The sequence below is a fragment of the Engystomops pustulosus genome, chromosome 3 (assembly GCF_040894005.1).
Source record: "Engystomops pustulosus chromosome 3, aEngPut4.maternal, whole genome shotgun sequence".
In the NCBI taxonomy this organism is placed as follows: Eukaryota; Metazoa; Chordata; class Amphibia; order Anura; family Leptodactylidae; genus Engystomops; species Engystomops pustulosus.
The window spans coordinates 81,513,385-81,540,908 of NC_092413.1; positions in this window are offsets into that span (position 1 = coordinate 81,513,385).

Sequence of the window (27,524 nt, forward strand, 5' to 3'; positions counted from 1 at the left end):
AAGGCATCCAGGCCTCCCTTGAACATGTACATAGAGTCCGCCATAACAACCTCCTGCGGCAGAGAGTTCCATAGTCTCATTGCTCTTAGGCTACATTCACACTGCTGTTGCCCGCCGTACCGTAGCACGGCGGGCAACGGCAGCGCACGGGGAGAGGAGGAACATAGGAACATATGGGACATATGGGACATATGGGACATATGGGACATAGGAACATAGGAAGATAGGACACGTGTGCGGCACTGTATCACTCCCGTTGGGCGCCGTGCGCCCATTGCCATCTATGGGGGACGTCGGCTGTATATACGTCCCCCATGCGGCAGTGTTAATGTAGCCTCACAGTAAAGAACCTTTGTCTATGTCAGTGGTTCTCAACCTTTCCAATGCTGTGACCCCGCAATACAGTTCCTCATGTAGCGGTGACCCCAAACAATGCGATTTGCAGTAAAAATGCAATAAAATTGCTGCTCCGATGGCTTTAGGCGACCCCCGGTTTTGGTTGTTCGACCCCCGCTGGGGTCGCGACCCACAGGTTGAGAACCACTGGTCTATGTTGATTGTAGAATCACCTCTCATCTCGGCGTAGAGGATGCCCCCTGTTCTGGTCACACGCCTAGGTATAAAAAGAGCTTTGGAGAGATCCTTGTACTGTCCATTTAGGTATTTGTACATTGTAATGAGGTCTCCCCCAGCAGTCTTTTTTTCTAAACTGAATAATCCCAAATTTTGTAATCTGTCATTGTATTCTAATCCCCCCATTCCCCTAATAATCTTGGTTGCTCTCCTCTGCTTCTGTTCCAGTTCTACTATGTCCTTTTTATACACTGGTGCCCAAAACTGTACACAATATTCCATGTGTGGTCTGACCAGGGATTTGTATAAGGGCAAACTATGTCTTTATCATGAGAATCTATTCCTCTCTTGATACATCCCATAATTGTCACAGTAATGGCCCCAGTACTGATACCTCCAGTAGCCAGTAGTCACAGCGAATGCCCAGAGCTGTGATGCTTGATGACAGGCTCGCTCACAGTCTGTGTGATAGATTGGAGCTGAAAGTTCCCATCCTCTGCTGCAGCAAGTAAGGGATGGGAGTCGGCACACATCAGCTTTACCAACGAGCAGATGCCTCCCCTGATATTACTCATGACCTTGTGGCTACTAGCAGGATGGCAAGAGTATAACCATGGGTTGTTCTAAAGAAGCAGGCCATACCTTGGTATAAGAGGAAGAATCCAGTAACAATATAAGGGATGTGGGGTTTTAATACAGATTTTGCTTTGGGTCCAGAATCTTGAAGTTATGATAAATCAGCTGCTCACTTGGAGTCAAGAGATAGCTATTCACAGTTTTCAGCATTTTTTAAAAAGTCCTTTAGAAATATAATGTCTTAATGATAGCAATGTGACTAATACTGTCCAGTTTTATAGCACCATATATTGAAAAGACAGGCCTATTGATTTTAAAGTAAAACTGAAGGAAAAAATAAGAGCAGGAATAAAATTTACTCACTTTACCTATATATAAAAAAGTGCAATTCTACAGAATTTGTTTTTTAAAGTACATGTTTTGCCGGCAGAAGGGAGGGTGAAGTAAGGTCATAGGAGAAGCCCATGGCTGCCTAAGCAGCACAACTTTGTGCTGTCTGCCTCGAAAGAAGAAAAAACAATGAAACTAGTCTAAAAGACAGAATGTTTCTTGCTTAGTTTCACGGGATGTTTTGCAGCCTTCAGTGGCCAGAAGCTTGATGTGGTTTATGACCTCATTCCTGTATGTCCCAGCGTCCACAAAAGAAGGATGTGTGTTGTGCCCTATCATATGAGATCCAGTCATTCAGTGCGTACCATTTGCATACTGTACTTTCCTATTGTTTTCGTTATTGACTAATTTTGCATTTTTACTAGAACTCCAGCATCACGTGCCTTTTGATTTACTTGAAGCAATGTGTTGTATATATGTTAAGTGGATGTTTCACAAATAATAATTTCTTTCATGAGACTAATTTCAGAAAATGTTAATTTTCTTGATGTTAACATGCTTTAATTCCTTAATTCCCAGGCCTGAAAATGCCTCAACACTTAGTATTTTTGAGGGTCTGATAATTTGATGGCCATAACATTTTTATTTGGTGGGCTACCCATAATATTATTAATGTGTCACCCGACTTCATCATTGCAGAGCTTGACAACCACGGCCCTTTTCTGAAGCCTAAGCACCTTAAAAATGTGACGGAAGGTGTTTTTTGGCACCAATTACACCAAGTGACTTCACAATCCCCCCCCCCTGTTGTTTTTGGTGACACATAGGGATATTTCCATAGGATGAATTAAATTTTCCTGGGATGTTTTCTCAATTTTTTGTTTTATTTGTGGTTAAAGTATACTACTTTTTAAATTTGCAAATTATCATCGTAATAATAGTAAAAATAGATTTTTAGCATAATGGTCCAGATTTATCAAAAGTGGTGCAGAATCTGTAGGGAATAGTAGATAATCTGACGGTAGAGAATCTGTTAACAGTTTGACCATGCAGTTCTGAAGACAGTGTATTGACCCTGGAGATATATGACCATTTCATGGCAATATCATTTTGCATTTTGTAACCAATGTGAAAATTACATTGTTATTCCAAGATTTTAGCTGTTAGAATAGCACAGAAGTCATTCCAGGGAAGGGGGCTGTGCTGTGTTCAGTGAAAATATAAGGTAACACATATCTCCAGGACTACTACACAACACTGCTGCTTTGTTCTTACCTGCTGACAGATTCCCTTTATGTTTTGATTCTCTTAATTTGCATTGTGTACCCCAGTATTAGCCTATTAGCTTTTTAAATTGTATTTCAGTTTTCATGATTTTATTTATCTGTTTAGAAAATAGAATATGACACACTTTTCTAGTATACATGTAATTATAATTTTGCTGCTATTATAATATCATTTCAGTCACTGTCTTTAGGATTATTCTTGGTGTAAGTTGTTTGACACACATGTCATGTGACTCTTGTAAGTCAGTGGACTGTCCATGTATCTAACCAATGGATTATTGGCGTACAGCGTACCGCCATGTAGTATAAAATGCATACAGCATACCGCCATGTGTATATACATAAACACACATATAAACATACACACACATATATACATACACACACACACATATATATACATATACACATATATATATATATACATACTCACACACACACATATATACATACACACACACACATATACTATATATATACACACACACATACACACACACACATATATATGCAAAGATAAAATAACTTACGGTCTTAAGTTCGGGCTTCTCCTGCGGCACCGGCGCAGTGGGGGGGGGGGTTGGGACGGGAGCGCTTGGTCGGGTGTTGAGGCCAGGAGCAGGGGCGCGGGCTAGGAGCACGTGAGCGGGAGCCTTTGCCTGGAGACGTGAGCGGAGATATGCGGGTAGTGGGAACACTGTGTCGGTCGGCAGCATGGTGCCGAACCTAGCACTGAAACGGCGTCCAGGAGTTCAGTGTTGGCCAGCGTGGTGGCGGAAGCACAGTGCAGACGGGGGTCGGGTTTGAGCCGGGAGCGGGAGCAAGCTGCCGGACGGGAGCAGAGGGGGGTTGAACCAGGAGCAGAGGTATGCAGGAAGTGGGGGTGGGAGCATGGTGTTGCCGGTGGACGATACCGGACAGAACACGCACGGTGCCGCCCCCTCGGCCAAGCATCACATTTAATGAGAGTTGTAGACCACTTTTAGGCTACATTCACACGAACGTATGGGGGACACATATATACGGCTGACATATTTACATCATATATATGTTCCCTTTACACTTCAATGGCCTCATGGCAAGGTACGGGAGCTGTACAGTGCAGCACACGTGCGGCACTGTACCGTTGCGTAGCCCAAAGAAAGATAGGACTTGTCATCGGCGTCGGGGAAATGAGCAGGGGATGAGCGCGTCCACCCACTCCTCTCCATAGAGAAACATGGGGCACAGTGCCATATTCCGGCGAAACATAGGACATGTCCTATGTTTTTCCCGGCCACGGAACGGTACAGGACCGCACGTGTGCGGCACCATACCACTCCCATACAGCGCCGTGCGCCGTAGGCCATAGGCCAAACAGCAGTGTGAATGTAGCCTTACGCAGTTTTCTGACCTTGAGAAGAGGGGACATGGCCTAGCCTGGGAGCCAGAAAATTCAGTCAGTTCATCAGAAATTTTAGTCTGCACACTAGAAAACTCGGACATAAACTAGACCAACTAATAACTGGTCTAAAGTACGACTACACATTTCTAAATGACTCTACATGCTTCATCCAGATTAATTTATTTGGTGCAGAATAATTCTGAGGGGTCTGTGCAATGCTCTATTCACCAGCACTTTGTATACATTTACCTCTATGTTTATATATATATATATATATATATATATATATATATATATATATATATATATATATATATATTATATATATATATATATATATATTGCTATTTCCTCCAGGATGTGCTTACCAGTCTCATCGATGGAATGCACAGGAAATTAGGACATATACGACCTATAAATAGATGAAAGGTCAGGAAAGTACTGTAACTGTGTTTTACCACACTTTACACACCACATGAAATGAAATACAGTAACTGTCCAGATTTTATACAGCATGTGCCACTAAGGAAACGTATCCAGTACTATTTTCAGCATGTGTAGAAGTGAGGTCATTTATTTAGTTAGACTTAATTTGTAACTTTGTGGTGGTGATTTATTTTTATTTTTTGTAAAACTTTACTTACTATGAAACTAAAATACATTTGGTTAAAAAGATATTACTCTGCAGTGCTATTAAAACATAACATAATATATTACTTCACCCTACCATTACCAAAGGCCTAGCCACATACAAAGTAAAATATTGAAAAAAAGTATGATAAAGATAAAACATCCATATGTAAATGTGACGCTCATACAAAATTATGCTGGTTAGTGAAATACATTGGGGGGGGGGGGGGATTTATTAAGACTGCCATATTGAACCTCAGTCTTAACCCACCCTCCTCCTCGCCGGCTTAAAGCACTGGCTCTGGCCTCTTAGTATATCTGGAAGTGTGCTCCGCCAACCTACTCTCCAACAAATCTGACAAAATTGTGGAAAATGGGGCTTTTTACATGCCTTGTTTGCCAGAAAATTGGCATACAAGGCATAGTAAATATCCACCAATGTGTTTTAGTTCCTTTATTTTTTTCAAGAATGTTTGTAGGAAGTAAGTTAAAGGGAACTTGTCATGTAATTTTGGGAAAACTAAACCCTCAACAGTTGGACCAGGGGTTCAGTGCCCCAGATCTCCCCATGTAAACTCTGCCTGTGCAAATAATACAAAAACATTTTTAAAAAAACCTACCGCAAGGAATTTACCATCAGACAGAGATCTAATGGTAGATTCCATCTGCCTGCCTCTGCCCAATTAAATAATCCTGGAACCTAACCTAACTTGTTAAAAACATTATTTTAGTAATATGTAAATTAACTGCGGAGGTTACTGGGGCGTGTACTAGCCTGGCTCGGCACTAGGAGCTAAGGCTACTCCACGCCCCAGAAGCTTCTGCAGTTAATTTAAAATAAATTAAAATAAAGTTTTCAAGGTAGGCTAGGTTCCAGATTTAGGCAGAGACAGGCAGGAGGAATCTACCATCAGATCTACTTCTGAAAGTAGATTCCTCATGATAGGTTTCCTTTAACCTTTGCTATATATGAGGTGCTGAACCTTGCTGGACTCAGTGCTGTTCCTGTTACACCTCAGCTTCTCTAAACATCTTAAGTATATTAAGATCATACACAGTGCAGAGGTGGTGTTTTTTTAAGTTCTTTTTTTCAAACTCATTTAAAAAACTTATTATATGGTGTACTGCCTGAAGTGCAGGTGTCAGGTTCTTTTTGAAACTTTGTTTTCATGCAGCTGCAGGTATTGTTACAAAATGTCAGCCTCAATATCGAGTCCAAAACAGACGATACAGTAGATGTCTGGGTGGGTTATATTATCTGCAGTTATGACTGGGTCCTAAGGGTTACCTTTTATCTTTTTTTGCGGATAGCATACGCACCCATTGATTCATATGGGTCTGTTTACATGTCAGTTTTTTTTCACTAATGTGTAGACAGTGAGATAAAAAATTGCGGCATGCGCTACTATTTTTTTTTCTCACTTAGAGACCAGAGACCGCCATAGAAGTCAATGAATCTGCAAAAAAGCAGATGGCACATGGATGATGGCACATAGTAGGCGGTTCTTTTTTTTTTTAATGTTGCTAGGCAACCAACTGAGCAGGGCATAAGGTATATTGAAAGTTATGGTGGATGGCTAACATCCTTAGTGGATGTATGTGTCATTAAAGCAGCTTATGTTCTGCTTATAATAAATCTTGGAATGCTTCTAATGACACGTTTAAATGAACTTCAACCATCCCCTTCCATAGGATAGGCAGTAAATATATGATTGCTCTGGGTCCAACACCTTAGATCCCAACAAACCATAGGAAGGGTGACCTCTGCCATACCAGAGCAGCCTCTGGATTGCATAATTCCTCCTGGGTGGGCTTACAGAATAGCCAGAATGCAGAAGTCCCACTAGTATGTGCAACAACCCTGCCGGTCCTTAGGGTAGGTAGTTGTTGCAAATTGTGCCCTCTCCATGTAAGGAGCTATCTAGAGAGACTGAACACCTCTTTAGGAGGTCTACAAAAGCCGGGAACTTTGTACTTGCAGCTGAAACCACTGCCTGGGAGGGCAACAGTTAACATATCTATTGTCTATAATCACTGATATGCTGTGTTCTTATTGTAAAGCAAGCTGGAAGCTGATTTGAGAGTTCTGGCTTCTCACTAGGAGAGTATAAAAACCCCTTGTGGGTGGGAGCTGATGGTCTGAGGGTTTAGTCAGTTTAGTTAAGAAAAGCAAGTCCAGTGTGTAGCTTCTGCGGAGCTTCTATCCAGAATCACTACCAGGAAGCAGAGGTGTCTCGGGCAAGCTGCCTGACACATTGAGCAATTCAGGAGACTAAGCCCTAGAGCAGAGGTCCACTGTCTGACTCGGCTCCATCTTTAACAGTCCAGCCTGTAGTCACCAACCTCTCTATCTACTTTTCTTGCACACATCACCTGCTGGAGAGTGCTAGAGAGTGAAGTTGCCCCCCCCCCCACCTTGTTCAAATCAAACAAAATTGGTGTCAAACGTTTGTGCTGGTTTGTGCAGCAGAAATTTTCGTTTGTGCCGCTATCGTTTTTAAGATATTAATAAAAGTTTCCAGAGGTCATCAAAGGTCAACCAGCCCCCACATATTGCCCAAATCAAACAAAACTGGTGCCAAACAATTTAGCTACGTTTGTGCTGGTATGTGCTGCTCAAATATTTGTTTGTGCTGCTTTTGTTTTGAATATATGAACAAAAAAAATTAAAGGTCAAAAGTTCAACCATCCCCCCCCCACATTAACCGAATCAAACAAAACTGGTGTCAAACGTTAGTGCTACGTTTGTGCTGGTTTGTGCAGCAAAAATGTTCGTTTGTGCCGCTATAATTTTTAAGGTATGTTCAGGTGTTTCACCCCTTCACGCTCCGTGGCGGATATATCCGCCAAGGAGCTGTGAAGGGTGTATGAAGAGGACTCACAGGCTCACGATCGGTTGCCATGGTAGCCACGGGTCTTCGTTTGACCCGAGGCTGAATGGCTTCTGCATATCCATTACAATGAGCCAGTGGCAGTGTGCAGAAATGCCATATACTGCAATACAGTTGTATTGCAGTATATGGTAGGAATGATCTGACCATCTAGGGTTAATGTACCCTAGATTGTCTAACAAATAGTAAAAAAAAAAGGTTAAAAAAATTTTAAAAAATGCTAAAATATTAAAAAATCAAATCACCCCCCTTTCCCTAGAACTGACATAAAATATAATAAATAGTAAAAATTGCCGCGTCCCGAAATGCCCGATCTATCAAAATATAAAAACCGGTTATTGATGGCGGTGACCTCCGAGACGGGAAATGGTTATTAGTGTCAGAAGATAGCAATGTCCTTATCGCACATTGTAATGAAGGGGTTAGAGAGCCTCGTGTCTTCGTCATGGCGATGGATCGCCACTCCCTGATGGCGTCACAGGGAGCGACCGGCAGGAGCTTTGCCGGTGGCCATCTCCAGGGTAACACCCGCAATGTGCAGCAAAGACTTACCCGCTATGGAGACGGCTCAGCCCGTGAGTTCTCTCCATGCCTCCGGGACCCGACGCGCGCCGTACTATTACAGGAAACCTACCATGAGGAATCTACTCAGAAGTAGATGTGATAGTAGATTCCTTCTGCCTGTCTCTGCCCTAATCTGTAATGTGACAATCCTGAAACCAAACCTAAGTTGTTATAAACTTTATTTTAGTAATATATAAATTAACTGCAGAGGTTACTAGCGTGTACTAGCCTCAGCTCCCAGTGTCCGGCCAGGCTTGCCCCAGTAGCCTCTGCAGTTAATTTACATATTATTAAAATAAAGTTTATAACAAGTTAGGTTTGGTTCCAGTATTATTACTCAGATATACTTGCGTATAAGCCGACCCGAGTACAAGCTGAGACCCCTAATTACCACCAAAAACTGGGAAAACATATTGACTTGAGTATAAGCCGAGGGGGGGGATGCATTGGTCTCCCAATATATGTCCAGCTAGCCCACTGTAGAATATAGCCAGCCCTCAGTAGTGTATAGGCAGCCAGCTCCCAGTAGTATGTATGCAGCCAGCCAGCCAGTCCACAGTAATATATAGCCAGCCAGGCCCACAGTAGTATACAGCCAGCCAGCCCACAGTAGTATACAGCCAGCCAGACCCCAGTAGTATACAGCCAGCCCCCAGTAGTATACAGCCAGCCCCCAGTAGTATACATTCAGCCAGCTCTATTAGCAGACAGAGACGCTTCCTTGTGATCTGCCGGCCGAAGCACACTGTGACGTCATCAGCGGCGACACCCCCGCATCATAGTGTGCGCAAGGAAGCATCTCTGTTGGCTAATAGAGCAGAGAGAAGACCGAAGAGGAGCCGCCGGGAGTCATGACAAGGGGCTTCGGAGGGTGAGTATGTAAGTTTATTTTTTTAAATTGACTCGTGTATAAGCCAAGGTTTAGGTGTATGAGCTGAGGCGATGTCTGCTTATACACGAGTATATACGGTAAATTACAGATTAGGGCAGAGGCAGCAGGAGGAACCTACAGTCACATCTACTTCTCATAGTAGATTCCTCATGGTTGGTTTCCTTTGAGTTTGAAGAAGACATTCTAGCTGAACTCATCTCTCCCCTTCTGATTCCTATGTGTTTATACATATAAAGCATTTATTGATCTGTTCCTGCATAAAGCTAAATCTTCCAGAATATAGAAGGATATCATTGGGATTGTTATCTTTGTATAACAGGTTGATGGCAGTTTGCCTAAATCCTCATGATAGGTTTCCCATTTTAAATTGTTACTTTATACCCTAGAGTGTATGAGAAGCCAGGAGCCTATGACTGAGCTTGCCAAAAAAAATCCTCCCTAGTCTCGATTCAGGAGTACAGTGACATTTTCAGGGTTGACTGGTGGAACTCTGTAAGTTTTCTTGTAGATTATCATTTTTGTTTGCAGATATTGTGGTTTTATAAAGATCCTCGAGTCGATCCTGTCACCTCCTACTCTAACTAAATTCTGTTTGCAAAGGCATAAAAAATAAATCAGTTACTTTTCTAAGAGCTTATTTTTGTTGTTTGAAGTGGAGAGACTGTGGTTTTTCTTTCAGCTGACTCTAACAGTTTCTCTCCATCTCTCTGGCACGAACATCATTTTGGGTCATGGTGAACTGCTGCTACACGCAGGTATTGGGGTGAGGCCGGCAACCCAAACCAGATGATTTGTCTGAGCAATGTCTTAGTACACAGCTTGTGATTACACGCCCAGACATGTCCACAAGGTGTTAAAAGATGTGTCTGTTTTTAATCTGAACACTGGGTATCCAATCTTTCTTTTTTTTGTTCACTTAGTTTAAAATGCTCTCCAATAAATATCCAACATAATTCATTGTTCTCTGTCTGAACTGATTACACATATATGACAGACTAACTTAAGAGAGTGAGAGTTTATTGGTAACATTGTGATGAAATTGGATTAAATAATTGAACAAAATATTTCATAGTGATATTCCTAAAAGGGGTATTCCCATCTTGGCAAATAAAGTCCAGCTTTGTATATACAGTTCTTTTCGCATTCACCTGATCCATGACTATCATAACTTCCAAAGAGGTGAACAGAAGCTAAAGAACAGTATAGCAAAGCAAGCTACTGATCCTCTAACTCCTATTCCTCTCCATGAACTAAGGAAAACCATGTAGGACAGCCACATTTGTCTGCTTCTGTAATTTCTGGCCACCTTAGAAAGGTGGAGACTTAGCTGATACCATCTTAAATGTGAAAGATTGCCGAGACCCCCATAATCTTCAGAACAAGACACTACAACTGTCACCTTAGATGCCCTATATTGAAAACTTCTGACATCAATACAATCTACATCCATTCGCATTGTAAGCTGTGGCAGAAATAGTCTGTGGAGCACAGGACAAGACTGACTGATTATACGTTTGAACAAGAGTAATATAAGGACCCCAGGGCTGCCTTCAGTGCACTCTGCTCAACGCTAACAGTGCTAATGTCAGCCTACGCAGAATGCATAGGCTGACTATGTAATATGCTGCAATACACTCAAATGATCACTTGTTCATGTGATGAAAATTAATATTTGCGGTATAGAGAAAAAAAGGTAGAAAGCGCAAATATAGTGTAGCAGGTTGAGTACTACCAATCTCCATTAGATAATTACATCTTAGGTGCTAACCTTGAAAGGTTGTGTCATAAGCCACAACCAACTTGTAGTGCTTTTGTAGACCAAATCCACAGGGCTGCCCTTGGTGATCCCAACCAGTGGGTATGTTGCACAAATTTGTGAGCATATAGCTTGTGTTTTAAAAAGTTCCATTCGGCACCTGTTTCTGGATTTTTCACGTTTTTATTATTTATGATTAAAAAACAAGTAATAATAAACTATAATTAAAACCACAGTCAAAATGTATTGTTATTTAGGAGATGCGTAAATAACAATACATTTTTACTGTGATTTTTTTTTTCTTTTATTTATTTTTTAACCCGTTAACGCTCAGCGTCCGATATATCGGACGCTGAGCTCAATGACTTAGCGCTCAGCGTCCGATATATCGGACGCTGAGCCCATGCCGGTTCAGCTCAAGATCTGAGCCGAACCGGCATCGGGAAACACGGGGTGCCGGCTGTGACTGATAGCCGGCACCCCAGTGTAACACCCGCGATCAGAGTTGACTCCGATCGCGGGTGCTTAACCCGTTAAATGCCGCGGTCAGCGCGACCGCGGCATCTAACATGCCTCTGGGGGGTCTTTCCCCCATGATCGGCCCCCCCGAACCGTTTTCGGGGGGCGCCGATCGTTGCTATAGCAACTCTGGGGTCCGATCTGGACCCCAGAGTTACCTGCAAGAATTGCCGGTAAGATGGCGTCTGTGATGTCATCTTACTGGCACAGTGCCAGCCTATGCAAGTGTATAGGCTGACACTGATAATACTCTGCAATACATGAGTATTGCAGAATATTATCATGAAGAAGCAATCAGATGATTGCTTCTTCATGTCCCATGGTATAAAAGTGAAAAAGTAAAAAAAAAAGTTATTCAATAAAAAAATAAAGTAATAAATCACTAAAAATGCCCAAAACCCCCAAAACATATAAAGAGACATATAACTAAAAAAAAAATCTAAATCATAACACAAACCCCACATATATAGTATCACCGCGTCCGTAACAACCCGTAGAATAAAAGTAAATCATTATTGCACCCCCACGATAAACGCCGTAAAAAAAAAAACTGCTATAAACCTTCCAAAAATTATGATTTTTAGCTATTCAATCCCACAAAAAATGCTATAAAATGCGATCAAAAAACCATGTGTACTCCGACATGATACTGGTGCAAAGTACAACATGTCCCGCAAAAAATAAGCCATCAACCAGCTCCGTAGCCAAAAAAGTAACAATGTTATGCCACTTGGAAGACGGCAATACATAAATGATAGATTTTTCCCCACATTAGGGTTTTGTTTGACAAATTTAGTAAAACGTAAGAAAATATATTCAAGTCTGGTATCCCCGTAATCGTATCGACCCATAGAATAAAGATAACATGATTATTAGTCTATACGGTGAACACCAAAAAAAAAAAGAGTAAAAAATCCAGTACAGAATTGATGCTTTTCTACTCCTGCCCTCAAAAAAAGTTCCTAAATTTTCAACAATAGGTGATACCAACCCCAAAATGGTAACAATGGAAAAAGCATCTCATCGCGCAAAAAAAATGGCATCACATGGCCCCAATAACGCAAAAGCGAAAATTTTATAGCCTTCAAAAGGGGCCAATGAGGAAACTAAAATCCTGGCAGCTGCAGGGCGCTCCTTCCCTTCTGCGTCTCGCTGTGCGCCCATAAAACAAGTAACGGCCACATGTGGGGGGTCTTTGTACTCAGGAGAAATTGCAGAACAAATTGTATGGTGGGTTTTGTATTTTTATCTTTTGGAAATGTGTAAATTTTAGGGCTAAATGAACGTATAAGGGAACAATTTGACCATTCTAAATTTCACCTCCATTTTGATTCAATTACTATGAAGATCTCAAGGGGTTAACAATCTTCGTAAAAGCTGTTTCTGATAGCTTGAGGGGTGCAGATTTGAAAATGGGTTGGTTATATAGGGGTTTTGATGCTAAATATGTAAAATTTCATTCCAAACTGTATTTATCCCCAAAATAGTCAATTCTGAAAATCCGGAAAAGCGATATTCTTTTTGTAAGCCGCGTGACATCAAAATAAATTATCCAGACATATCAAAAATTATGAAAATGTAAAGTAGACAAATGGGAAATGTTATTCAGCAACTTATTTAGGTGGTAAATCTATCTGCCTGGAAACGCAATGATTTTGAATTTTGAAAATGGCAAATTTTTCAAAAAATTTATCATATTTTCTTTTTTTTTGTAAATAAACGCAAAACTTATCAGCCAAAATTTACCACTAAAATGAAGTACAACATGTGGGGAAAAAACAATCTCAGAATCGTTTTGATAAGTAACAGTGTTCAAAAGTTATAACCATATAAAGCGACGCAGGTCAGAATCCAAAAAATCGGGCTGAGCCTTAACCTGCAAAATGGCTGCGTCCTTAAGGGGTTAATAATACATTAACAGCAAGGGTTACAAAACATTGTGAAACATTATATCAATATTTATCGAAAACACGCAGAAAAAATTGTAACCCAAATAAGTACCATAAATAGTCCCAATTCAAACCCTCCCACCCCACCATCCCAACCCTACTGCTGTGAGGAAAGGGAAAAAAAAAACAAAAACAAAATTTTGCTAACTTTCTGCCCTCCTTCCTCTTCCTCATCTGTCATTCTCCAACTCTATACACCAAATCTTTTTCCATTTATCAAGATATTCTCCCTTGACCGCTATCCATTTCTCATACTTTTTACACTTCTCCACCTCTCCCAGAAATTCTTCCGGGGCCGGGGCAGTCGGACACCCCCACTTCCGTGGGATGACCAGTTTTGCCAACAGGAGAACCTTGTTAACCACAGACATTTTTTCCCTTACCCCATTATTAAATTGATGAAGACTGAGCAGGGCAACCTGAATAGAGCGGGGCATCTTTACTTTAAATGTTTCTTCCAAGTACAGGAAGACCCTAGACCAGTAGAAATTAACTTTATTACAGACGAATGACACATGAACAAAGTCCGCATTCTCCAGGCTACACCGCAGACACTTGGAATTGTCTTTAAGTTTCATTCTAAATAAACTGTAAGGGGAATAATACAGTTGGTGCACAAAATTAAATTGCACCATTCTATGATTCCAGGAGAGGGAAGACAGCCCAATACCCCTGTAACATTTTTCCCAATCTACATCCGACAGAGGCCCCACTTGATCGTGCCATTTTCTCTTAAAGGGATGAGTAACGCCTTTTGAAAACCCATAGATCAAATATCTGTAAACATGTGCTACCACCTTATTCCGTGTTGAGGATCCCAATAGGAATTCTACCCCTGCATCTGTGCATAAATTAAACCTACTTTTATCCTCTACTGAGTTATATGCGTGCTGCAATTGAAAAAGTCTTAAAAAACATGTGTCAGAACTTCTATTTCGGGTGATAAAGTCTGAAAGATCCCGTGAGTGATAAAGACTAGTTAATTGTGAGAAAAAATTTACCCCCTTTATTATCCAATATCTACAATCCGGAATGGATCTAAACGCCTCAAAGTGATAATTCCCCCAAATTGGAGAGAAACGAAAGATACCTTGAATATCTCTAGTTTTCTTATAAGCGATCCAACTCTTATCCAACAACACCGCTATGTGAGTACCTCTATATCTATCGTGCCCAAGTTCCCCACTTTCCAAGAGACTAAAAATAGAGTCCCTAGTGACCTCACTTATTTGCAATAACTTCCCAAAGGCGCTACACTCCCTCCTTGTGATCAAAAACGCCAGCTGGGCAGCTATAAAATATCCAAAAAGGTATGGGACCCCCAAACCCCCTTTTTTGGGTGGACAGCAAAGAGAAGACAACCCGATCCTAGGACATTTTTTCCCCCAGATTAGATCTCTGATTAATCCCTCCATCAGCCTAAACAGTTTCTGGGGTAACGAGATTGGGGAAACCGAGAGGGGATACAAAAGCTGCGGAAGTAGAACCATTTTTACTATCCCTACCCTGTCTGCTCTAGAAAAGGGCATTTTGAGCCAACAGTTAATACTACGTCTGATTTTGGTTATAAGGGGGATAATATTCAATTCAGTAAAGTGTCCCAAGTCCGCTGAAATATTAAAACCCAGATATTTAAACGACTCATCTCTTCTGAGAACCTTAACCAAATCTCCTCCCTCCTGAACAGCACTATCCAGAGGGAGGAGAATCGACTTTTCCCAATTAATACTCAAGCCTGAGAAGGAGCCAAACTCGTTCACCAACTGGATCACGTCGTATATGGAGCTACCTGTATTCTGAATTGTCAACAGGATTGTTGTCAAAGCGATATTTTTTCTCCTCCCCCCCCCCCACCCCCATCCCTTAATCCATTCCGCATCGTGAATTTTAATGGCCAGAGGCTCTACAAAAAGGGCAAATAAAAGGGGGGAGAGGGGGCAACCCTGTCTGGTACCTCTATGCAGCCGAAATGGCTCAGAATATATTCCATTTATACACATTTGTGCTCTAGGGGAATAGTACATTATTTTTATCCAATCAATAAACCCCCTACCAATCCCAAATCTTTCTAAGACCTTCCATAGGAAGGGCCACTCCACCCTGTCAAACGCTTTAGTCGCGTCCAAAGACAGGATGGAGCGGTTCCCCCCTGTCCCTAGCTGCATATCAGAGAATAATCTATGAAGATTAAACCCTGTTCCCCTAGCCGGAATAAATCCATTCTGATCAGGGTGAACAATATAAGAAATGACCTTCTTAAGCCTCATCGCAAGGATCTTGGCCAGGATCTTGACATCCGAGTTCAATAAAGAGATGGGTCTGTAAGAACCCATGTCTGACTCTTTCTTATCCTTTTTTAAGATTAAGACGATGGAAGCTTCCGTCATCGATCCATAAACAGTCCCTGCAGTGAGTGCTGCCGAGTAAACCGTTTCCAATATAGGGGAAAGCGTCTTAATATATTTTTTATAAAAAGCCAGGGGCAGAACCGTCTAAGCCCGGAGCAGAATCACTCGAGGAATTATTTATCGCTTCCATAATCTCCTTGGCCCTAATGGGGCAATTCAATCTGAAAACTCTAATTCTGAACCATATAACGACTGATAGAAGTGCCGGAAGCTCTCCAAAATCGCCCCCTCTCCTTGTATCCTCTCTCCTGCGGAGTTTATAATCAGATGGATCCCCTTATTACTGTTTGTCTTTTTGAGAAGGTTGGCGAGTATTTTACCCGGTCTCCCTCTCTCACAATAGTATTTTTGCCCTGCAAAAAAGATTTTATGTTGAGCCCTCTCGGCTGCATAGGAGTTGTAAGCAGACTGTGCTTCAATAAATCTATCCCTATCTTCTGTTGTGGATGACGCAGCCCACACCTCCGGTTACCAAATTTTTCTTTAAAATACTTTCTCTCTGTCTAAACTTCTTTTTTTCCCACTCAATTTCAGAAAAAAACAAGCCTCGGAGATAGGCCTTCAGCGCATCCCAGGCCAACCCCGGGTCCCCCCCGAACACATTGGGGCAGATTTACTTACCCGGTCCGTTCGCGATCCACGGCATTATCTCGGTATGGCCCCTCTCCATCCTAATCTGGAGGGAAATGGGTCCATGATCAGACACCGCAATAGTCTCATATTTCATCTTTACAATGAAGCCCAGAAAAGCATCATTGGCTAAACACATATCAATCCTGGACAATGTATAATGCGTGCGGCTGAAACAGGAGAAGACAGGTCTATCCAGATACTTGGTCCTCCAGGCGTCCTTCAAACCAAAGTTCTCACAAAAGGTTCTCAGGCCAGAGGATCCCCGTTGATTCTGGGCTCCAGGACTGCGCAAATTGCGTCTATCCTGGGAGGGGTCCCAGACTGCGTTAAAATCCCCTATAATCATCATTCCCTATCGATCACAAAGTTGATTCGAGCATTCAATACCTCATATGAGAATGGGGGAGGGAGATATACAAATGCGAGGATACACTGAACCTTATTTAATACACAGAACAAAAAAATGTACCTCCCCTTCTGATTTATTTTTTGTGCTAAAACCTTAATATCAACCCTCTGGTGAATAATAACAGAGACCCCCCTGGAGAATGAAGACCCGTAAGAGTGAAATGACATGGAGGCCCACAGTCTATCAAGCCAACAGATGGTTTCGAGGGTTAATTGTGTCTCCGTTAGACAAATGATCCCTGGAAGAAGTCGGACCACCATGTCATTTACCATACACCGCTTCCGGCGGTCATTCAATCCCCTTACATTCCAGCAAAAAATTTGCGTAGCCATACTTTAACAAAAAAAAAATCAAAAAACAACAAAAAGAAAAAAACAAGAAAACGTACCCCACGTCAGTTCCCCTCCCCCCCCAAACCAACCACCCCCTCCCCAACCCACTCCCCTTCTTGACCCATCACACCGTATAGGCCTCTAGACTCCTACATCCCCGACCACCCCCACCCGCCCCACATCCGCATGTTCTAAATCATATACATTCAAAAAACTGAGCTGTAATGCCGTCACCCTCCACTTCCACTGACTAGAAACCCTTAGATTCCAACCAATCAGAGGCATCTGTAGAGTTGTCGAAGAAAAGGGTAAGCTCATTATGGATCACCCTAAGTCTTGCTGGATATAACAGTGAAAATTTTAGACCTGCTTCCTTCAGATGCGACTTTATATCTTTAAATTTAGTTCTCTCTTGTTGCGTGGCCAATGAAAAGTCCGGGAAAATAAAAATTTTAACAACGTTATACATAATGTTCTGCCTAGAGCGGGAACATCTAATAATTACGTCTCGATCTTGAGAGCACAGAACTTTAGCGAGTATGACCCTAGGTGGAGCACCTGGGATGGGGGGTTTATTAGGGACACGATGGGTTCTCTCTATCATAAAAAACCATGATAACGCCTCTACACCCACAAGCTCTATAAGCCAATCCTGAATCCACTTTGTGAGGCAGTTCTCCCCTACTTCTTCTGGGAGGCCTATAATACGGAGATTGGATCGCCTAGATCGATCCTCCAAATCCGTTAATTTGTCCCTAAGAAGGATTTGGGCCTTAGTCAAAGCACCAACTTCTTTCTTTAAACTCTTGGTTTCTCCTTCAAGAGTTTTTACCTGACTAACAACCATGGAGACCTTTTCCCTAGTTTTAGAAATGTCCTCCTTTACCAGGGCTATATCAGAAGAGAGGGCCGCAACCTGTTTATCTAAACCCTCCACTGTTACACCCGTCTTTTGGACAGTCGCCAAGATCTCTATCCAAATTGGATTGGTAGCGTCTTCAGGGGGTTCCGTCTCACCCACCTGAGAGGACCTTTCATGTACGTCAGGTGGGGGGGGGGTTCCCTACTTTACCAGTTTGACGCGTTTTGGCAATAGGAGAACTCCATAATTTATCTAGTTTCCCAGCAGAGTCATTTTTACTACCACCACGTTCTTTCACCTCCTTAGGAGACCCCCCACCGGATTTGCAGCCCAAGTTTTTAGGTGGCATATTAGAAGGCAATTTCAAGATACAATAGCGAGAAATCAGTAAATCAGTTTACAATCTAACACAGTTATTAAGCAGTTAAAGACAGGATAGATTAATCAGCATATACACAGAAACATGATAATATAGCAGTCCTTAAGGAAAAAAAAAACTGTTCAAATTATGCAATAAAGATAGTTATGTTAGTATTAGTACCACTGGGAAAAGGGAGACGCCAGTAAATTGGGTTAGTCCAAGAAATTCAAGGAAATAATCAGGCAAATAATAGACAATTAAAGAGCGCAGTTGCTTCGGTAGATGGATCAAGAATTAGAATTATCATACCGAGGCGCAGCAAATAAAGTAAGGAACAGAAGAGTTGTTAGTTGACCGTGTTGGATAATGTAGCAGTCCTTAAGGAGAAAAAAACTGTTCAAAATATGCAATAAAGATAGTTATGTTAGTATTAGTACCACTGGGAAAAGGGAGACGCCAATAAACTGGATTAGTCCAAAAAGTTAAAGGAATTAATCAAGTAGATAGTCAGACAAATAAAAAGTGCAGTAGCTTCAGTAGATGGATCAAGACAATATAGTCAGTTTGAATTAGAATTATAACACAGAAGCGCAGCGGATAAAGTAAGGAGCATAAGCGTTAGTTGACCGTATTGAAAAAAGTTAGTAAAGCAAAACCCTCTGCGGAGCAGCCCTTTCTGGAAACAATGCCCCTGCAACACAAAAGTACCTTTAGCATCCCCGGCCAGGGACTGCTGACAGCAATGAGGGCAATCCAGGCAAACGAGCATGAATCAGGGTACCTGCTCCCACATATAGGGATCATAGGGACAGTATCAGCCCAGGTGCCACGAGTACTCTCTGAGGATCCCACGCCTTCCTCCGGTTCTAATCCCGGAAGTATCCCACATCAGTGATTCGGACCTCGATAAGGCAATGACCGGCTCTGTTTCTTGAGCACGACTCCTTAGAAGCCCGGGGACCAGCCTCCAGCAAGAGATATCCAGCGCGCCAGGACAGCAGCGCATCGGGGACAAGTACGGCTCACCTCCGGCACACAAGACTCCCCAGCAGCAAGCAAGCAGTAAGCAGAGGACGGAGGGAGTCGGTCCCCTGCAACAGCAGAGTCCGTTCAGGGTCTGTGGTGAGGTAGGGGCGGCTAAGGCAGCAACAGCAGCACCATCGAGCACGCGGATGCGGCGGGGGAGGAGATCGGGTCCAGACACTACGTGACTCCCCCTCCTCCTCGCGTCATGCCGGCCGTCATACTGTGATTTTAATTATAGCTTATTTTTGCTTATTTTTTTAATCATAAATAATAAAAAAGTGAAAAATCCAGAAACGGGCGCCGAATGGAATTTTTTCTAACACGAGCTATATGCTCACAAACTTCTAGCTGGGACAAAATAAAACAGGGAAAAAAGTTTAAAAATAAAAATTGCAATTTTAAAAATTATTTAAAAAGTATAAAAGTCCCATAAATTTAATGTTTTATTTGATTATTGCAAAGTGAAAATCACCCAAAAAACATAAGATATTGGATATCACAACGTCCGTAACAACCCGTACAATGTAATAAAATTGTTACTAAACTACAGGGGGCTGGCTGGCTGTATATACAGGGGGCGGACTGGCTGTATACTAAAGGGCACTGGCTGGCTATATACTAAAGGGGGATGTCTGTATACTAAAGAGGGCTGGCTGGCTATATACTAAACGAGCTGGCAGCATACTACAGGGGGATGGCTATATACTAAACGGGGATGGCAGGCTAAATACTTCAGGGGCAGGCAGGCTATATACTAAAGGGGGCTGGCTGTATACTACTGGGAGCTGGCTAGTTACGCACTGGGGGGCTGTTACCAATGCATTTCCCACCCTCAGCTTATACTCGAGTCAATAGGTTGCCCCAGTTTTTGGTGGTAAAATTAGGGGCCTTGGCTTATACTCGGGTCGGCTTATACTTGAGTATATACAGTATCTTGTTTTCTGTGTGCATGTAAGAACACTTTGGTAGACATCATGCTGCTTGTGTCATCTGGTCTTGGACAAAGCTCAAGGAAGACTGACAATTAGAGAGAGAACCAGCAGACACACCAGATTTCAGGTCGATCAATCAATTTTTGCACACCAAATAATTGTCACCCATAATAAAGTAAAGAAGCACTACTCATTTCCAGTTGCCAGCAAGGTAGAACTTTTCATTTTTAGCCCTAATATAGCTCCTTCTCATATTCATGGTTTTCAACAAATCATTTGTAACCTTTCAGTAAGAACTAGTAACAAGCCATCTCCATTTGCATTTATCACCTGCAAAGCACAGTAATTGATATAATGTATATGGGAAACCCACACTCAAAAACATAATGGTAGGTTGATTATATTGTGAGCCCCATGGGGATTGCTGCGTAATCTGTGTGTGCTTTATAAATAAAGGAATTATTATTATTTAGTATAGATTTCATTAAGGGAGGAATTATCTTTATTGACTAAATTGTTATAACACTTAATTGTGTGTGTGCATTAGCCATTTAGTTCTATCGGGATAACAAACAGTATAACCTTTTATATTATTGTCATCCTTGTGCTAGGAAAATGATAGATAATTTAAAAATATACATTTAAAAATGCCTGTGTTGTTGACTAAGAAACATTACAGCTACACTCTACATTCTACTAATACTTTCCCTATATTCAGGGCAAAGCACCTGGGTCCATGGTTACAAGCCCTGTCCACAAATAGGAGAAACTGTCTGTAGGCTGTTGTTGATGGATCTATTATTCTCATGTCTCAGTTTACTCTCATTGAGTAAATTGTGGTGTACTGCTGCATACTAAGTGCAGGGACAGGATACTTAAAGGGGTATTCCAGGAATCAGCATAATTCATATACAAATGAGTCCTTAACATATACGCTAATATGTAATTAGTTGTTATTTAAAATGTTGCTCCCCTTAGCAGAAAAATGATGCTGACATACACTGTAATGAAGAATTAGAATGCTACTAGCCCTTTAATCAGTCCGTTAATTTTCTCCATGTGGTCTGTTGTGGAGCAGACACAGGACAGAAGATGGCCGCTGGTCACATGTCCACATCACATGTCCTGCACCTTCCCGGGCAGGTCATGTAATCACCAACATGTTTGGCTGTAGTCGGTTGGTTGCAGTGCATCCAGTATGGCCGGTGTTTTGGTGATGGCAGTTACACATCATTATTATGGTAACAGAGCAAGACAACCTGTTGGATCATCACTGGGAGCAGAGCATAAGAGGTAGGAGGAGTTACTGAGAACTAAAGGATCATGGAGCTTGTATTTTCCAGTGGTGGACATCTTGGTGATAACTCCACCTACTTTAGAGTGGCCATAAAATTTTGTAAATCATAAAATCAAACTATTTAAGCTCCATTTTCTGACTACTGACATTGAGTTTTGTTACATTCATTTATTTATAGCATAATGGGTTTTTGTATCAGACGTTTATATTCCCGAAATACCTCTTCGTATAGTATTATAGACAGGTATTATAGGCAGTTTAAGCACCAGCCTCCTATTCCCGATTCAGAAAGTATACAGCTTACAGTCAATTGGAGACTACCCAACCTGGAGACCGTTTGGATAGGGTGCAGTTCATCCAGGGTTGTGATGGAGGCTGATTACAAAACCATCTTAAAACTGAGTCTGTCATTAGTTCTAAGGGCATCTAGGTAAGATGGAGGCACCTGGGGGGACATCGGAGTTATCAGTTGTTGAAATAAGTCGGTCAGAGTCATTTTACGCAGAGGCCTGAGGATCTGCTTGGCAACAAAGAGGAGCCCTAAAAGGTGATGTTTGTGGGTGAGTAATGTAGTTATCCAGGAGAAGGATTGCAATGGGCATGGTCCCAGCTCTGCCTCTAAGCCATTTCAGAATATGTTTTGTTAGAAATCCAATATGTAAGTCTGTACCGGTGTATAATAGTACCCTTTGCTGTTAGGTAGACCCATGATCCCTTGAAGTTTCCTGCGCAGCAGAGTAGCTTTTGCTATTCTGAGTTGGGATGAGACCAAAGTAACTGGTTGAGAATGCTGTATAGACTAGTAAGCTAGGGAAGATGATCATCTTTAAAGAGAACCCGTCAGGCAAAATAACCCCCCTAAACTAAATATATTTTCATAAACTGCCATTAGAAAGCATTGCCTCTATCCCTTCATTGTCCCTCTACATGCCTGTAACCTTAAGCAATGAGGTCCTAAAGCTGTATGCAAATGACCTGTGAAATGTCCAATGAGTCATTATCATATTCAAGCTGTCCAGCTTATTCATGAGTGGGAGGCACAGCCACACCCCCAGTGCTTGACTGACAGCCTGTGTAATGCTGTGATGGCTGCTCCATGTGCTTGCTGGCGGCCACACCCCTGCAGCCTGTGTGTGTATAGGAGAGATACAACAGCTCCAGGATGCAGCCATGTTATTGCAGAACATGTCAGGTACTTGTGTAGCTGATGTCTGTGTCTCACAATGTGTATGGGAGGATGTAGCATGTCAGCAGATGCAGCACACACACTAGCAATGCTTTACTACACATTACACACAGACATGAGCAGGGGGAGGAGAGGGGAGGGGGAACAGCTGTGACAACACTGCCTCTGACCATGTGACCAGCCTCGTTTATATAATTAAGAAAAGATGATTTTACAATGATTAATGTTTGAATTCACTAGATAAAGGCTGGGATGGGATCCTTGTGAGCTGCTCCAACTGGTAGTGGAGACAGAAATAGTGACAGAGACCTGATGACAGGTGTCCTTTAAGCTGTTTATTCTGCCAACCCATAAAATCCTTTTGGCAGCCCATTTTCCTAGCTCAGTTTGTGGTGTCTGCAAAAACTTGCTGTATTTAAGCAAGAAGGTAGGGGAAGAAAAGGGGAAGAGGGCACGGAGCGATTGAGTTACAGAAGGGTTTCATCCAATTCCCATCGCAGCGGACTTAGTAACATTGACCTTGTGGTTACTAAAGCTTGGTCTGTAATATAGAGGAGGACATTGATAGGCTGCATCCCTGCCTCATTCAATTCCATTGTCAAGGAGGAGTATAATAACTATTTACTCTGACTTGGGCTTGGGGGCAGTCATAGAGTGCTTTACTCTGCCTCCAGGAACCCCCAGTCAACCCAGTCAAATGCCTTTTCCGTGTCAAGGGAAAGGAGCAGAATTGGGATGTCGGAGCGCTTAGCGTGGTTTATGAGAGAAAGAGTTTTCAAAGTGTTATTCCTTGCTTCTCTTGAGGGTATAAATCATACTTGATATGGGTGGACCAAGAACCCTATATATATTTTTTTATGTACTTTAACTGTAGGGGGTCTGATCACTTTTTGAATATACTACAATACTACTGTTTTGGATTGCACATTAAAACCTGTGTGCCACTGTGAATGTATTGATCTCTGCTTCAAATCAAATAATTATAATGCATGCATGCAGAAGAGAGATTCACACAGACACACCCATGATCTATAGGATTCTCTTATTTATTTATTGAAATGCAAAGTATTTGTCTAGCTTAAGAGGGAAGAGCCATCTTGGGAACTATGTTTGGTTGCGTTTGGCTTATGTTAAATATGTCATGTTTTCGAATATGCACAGATAGAATATACAACATATCATGTGAGCCATTGTCCTAGTTGTAATAGCGACTGGCTGGTGCTATCTGGTGACATTACAGGTGGCACAGGCCGGATCAAAGATAGTTTCACCCATGCAGTACCATCACTTAATTGCCAGCACTGATCGCTAGTTTCAACGGTAGGTGTAAGCTGCATAATGCAGCCAACATGCGCTCTGTGTAGACCGGGTGTTGGCTACATCAAATGTAGTTAACATGTGTAAGGAAAAATAGTGGACATTGTACTTGATTTTTATGCTCTGCATGTCTAGACGGATAGCTCAGGATAGTAAAGTAATTTTCTACCTTTCTTCATTTTAATGGTATCCACTAGGATAACCATTTTATGTTGTGTAATTAAGTCTCTAGATGTTTTCTTGAGAAGTGAACTAATGTGATAGAAAGTTCTGCTTTGTCAATTTGATTTGCAGGTTTAATGCTTTCTCTTGGCCCTAGGTCAGATTTTTAATATGTAAAAAACTATTTTTGAATTTCTTGCTTGCAAAACAGATGTGTTTAATAGATACATTTCGCTTGTCAAGAAAGAAAACAAGGAACATAAAACCGTTGTAAAAGTCAGCTGCTGTAGCAATTCCAAGACTCAAGCTAAATTAAATAGGGATCTGTAGACATGTAAGAAATTTCTAAATATATTCATACATAGGGGAGAGTTTATCATGGCTTGTACAAGTTTCCACGTATACAAGACATGCCACTATGCCATCCTCATGGAAAAAGGGCTTGACGAAGTGGGGCCTGGGCATAGTAGGGCAGTGACGCCCTGACACCTCACATTTTCTATTACAGATTAAAGCGTACATACCTGGCATAGAATTAATCCGAAGCCATTTTTGCATGATTTGATCGTATGATGCCAGCTCTTGATAAGTTCCCACCATAAACTTACAAAGCTTATTCTTCTTTTCCTATCACTTTCATTATAGATTTATGCAGCTAGGTGAAAAATGAGTCACCATTAAAAGTTGAACCTATGTCTATTACATTTAAGCTCATTTGGGCACATTTACTTACCCGTCCGAGTGGACTTTCCGACGATGATGCACCCTGCCGCGATCCACGTAGATCCTGTGCCCGATATCCTACGTCATCATGTGTCGCTCCCTGCTCAGGTCTGCCGGAGTTCACCTTCTTCTTCCCGGTGCATGTAAGTGCTTGGCTTGTGACAACAAATTTAAATGTTAAATCCCGCGCTTAGTCCGAATCTGTGGGATCATCCGACGCCCCCCATTTGTGTTGTGTGAAAGCCAGCGCGATTGCAACACAATCTGCATTCCTGTGTTCCTGCGTTCCTTTTCCCGTGCTCCTGTGTATTCTTGCGTTCCTGTTGCCATGTTCCCACACCCTGACAGTATGGTTTCTGCTTCTTGTTTTGAGTCAACATTTTGTGCTGTTCACAATAGCATATGATTAACATGCTAACAATTTTGCCAAATATGTTTAAGATTTTTCAACATTTTGTCAAGATTCAGGATCAGTGGTCCTCTGGACAGCCGCGGGTGGCACCTGGTCCTCACCAGAGCCCGCTGCAAAGCGGGATGGTCTTGCTGCAATAAGGTACTATCATGTCATTCCACAGGTGCGACTTGCCCGCGGGGGCAGACTTGTGAGGCGTGATGACTTATTACGAGCACAGGAGGTGCAGATACTCACAAAATCCTGTACATCTTGGACCATATTCAACCACCAATATGAGGTCCACTGGAGCGGCCACAACCAGCCACTCCAGAGGGATGATATGCAGAGGAGTTCCCAATAACATCAGAGGTATGAGAGAGAGGATCTGCCTTGACGTTCTTCTCAGCAGGGCGAAAATGGATCAAAAAGTTAAAACGTGAAAAGAAAAGGGGCCAGCAGGCTTGTCGTGGATTGAGACGCTGAGAAGTCTGGAGGTACAGGAGATTGTTGTGGTCAGAATATATGCTGACTGGGTGATAAAGACTCTTCTGATGGAACTGGCACTTCTCCAGTTTGGCATAGAGACGATTGGCCCTTAGGCGCCTAAGAACTTGCCGTACGTGGACTTGATGACACTCCAGATCAGTAGAGAACACCAAGATGTCATCTAAGTAGACTAAGACACAGGTGTATAGCAGGTCTCTGAAGATATCATTAACAAATTCCTGAAATACTGCAGACGCATTGCACAGTCCAAAGGGCATGACCAGTTACTCAAAGTGCCCGTCTCGGGTGTTAAAGGCGGTCTTCCACTCATCGCCCTCCCGGATGCGGATAAGATTATATGCCCCTCGAAGGTCCAATTTATGGAAGACCTTAGCCACGGAGGTGGTTCAAGAGTTCCATGATCAAGGGCAGCAGATACCGGTTCTTTACTGTCACCTTATTGAGTCCCCTATAGTCAATGCAGGGGCGGAGAGATCCATCTTTCTTGGCCACAAAGAAGAAACCGGTAATGGCAGGAGAAGAGAATTTGCGGATGTACCCCTTCTGCAGATTTTCCTTGATACAGGCCAACATGGCTGCAGTTTCAGGCACGGATAGCAGGTAAAATCGACCTGGAGGTGATCAGCATAGTCCAGATAAACAGCGGGAAGACCCTCCAGAGACTTGAGAGATGAGGGGGAGGGCATAGTAGAGACTGGATGGAGAGCCATGAGACAGTGAGACTGGCATTCAGGACCTCAGCAAAGAACCTCCCCAGTCTGCCAGTTGAGGACAGGTGCATGTCGCTGCGACCACGGATGTCCCAATAGGATGGAGGATGTACATAGAAGGACAGTCTCTCCTTATGCAAGGCACTAACTTGCAAACACAGTGGTTCAGTGTGATACTGGACTGGGTCAGAGAGAATCTGGCCACCGACTGAAGAGATGACCAGGGGCTTCTCGAGGTGGAGCACTGGGATGTTATGCTGCGAGACCAGGGCAGCATCCAGTCCAAGAAGGCACACACCTGGAACTGGCTACTGGTGCCAACACTGAGGAGCACGGGAATGACCAGACATGGAGAAACTTTGCACACACCAAGGAATGCTTCTCCCAAGAGCCCTAGGTGCTGCCGTTTCCCAAACATTGGGGACGAACAGGTCATGACCCAATGAAGTGCTCCGGACTGGTGCAGAGGTTCCCCTGACGTCTTCTGGAACACTCTTGGGGGCAGAGTCTGGCTCTGTCCACCTGCATAGGCTCCTCTGCAGACGCTATGGCCAGAGGCTGGAGCAGCCTTTGGAAAGCAGGAGCCAGGCGAGGTAGAGGTCGTGGATGACCTTGGGGTTCCTTGTGACGTAACTCCTCGGTACGCTCCATAAACTGCATGTCAATCCGAGTGGCCAAGGTGTTGAGACCACTCAGGGTAGACGGCAGGTTACGAGTGGCCAATGCGTCCTTAACTTGAGGCGAAAGACCCTTCCTGAAGGTTGCAGACAGCGCTGCATCATTCCAGGTGAGTTCCGCAGATTCAGTAGCACGGTCTCAGCAGAGGAGGCCCGTGCAGGTTTTTTGAACACAGACCGGAATTCCGCCAGGAATGCCGTGTGAGTAGCCGTGACCGGGTTGTCTCTGTCCTACAGA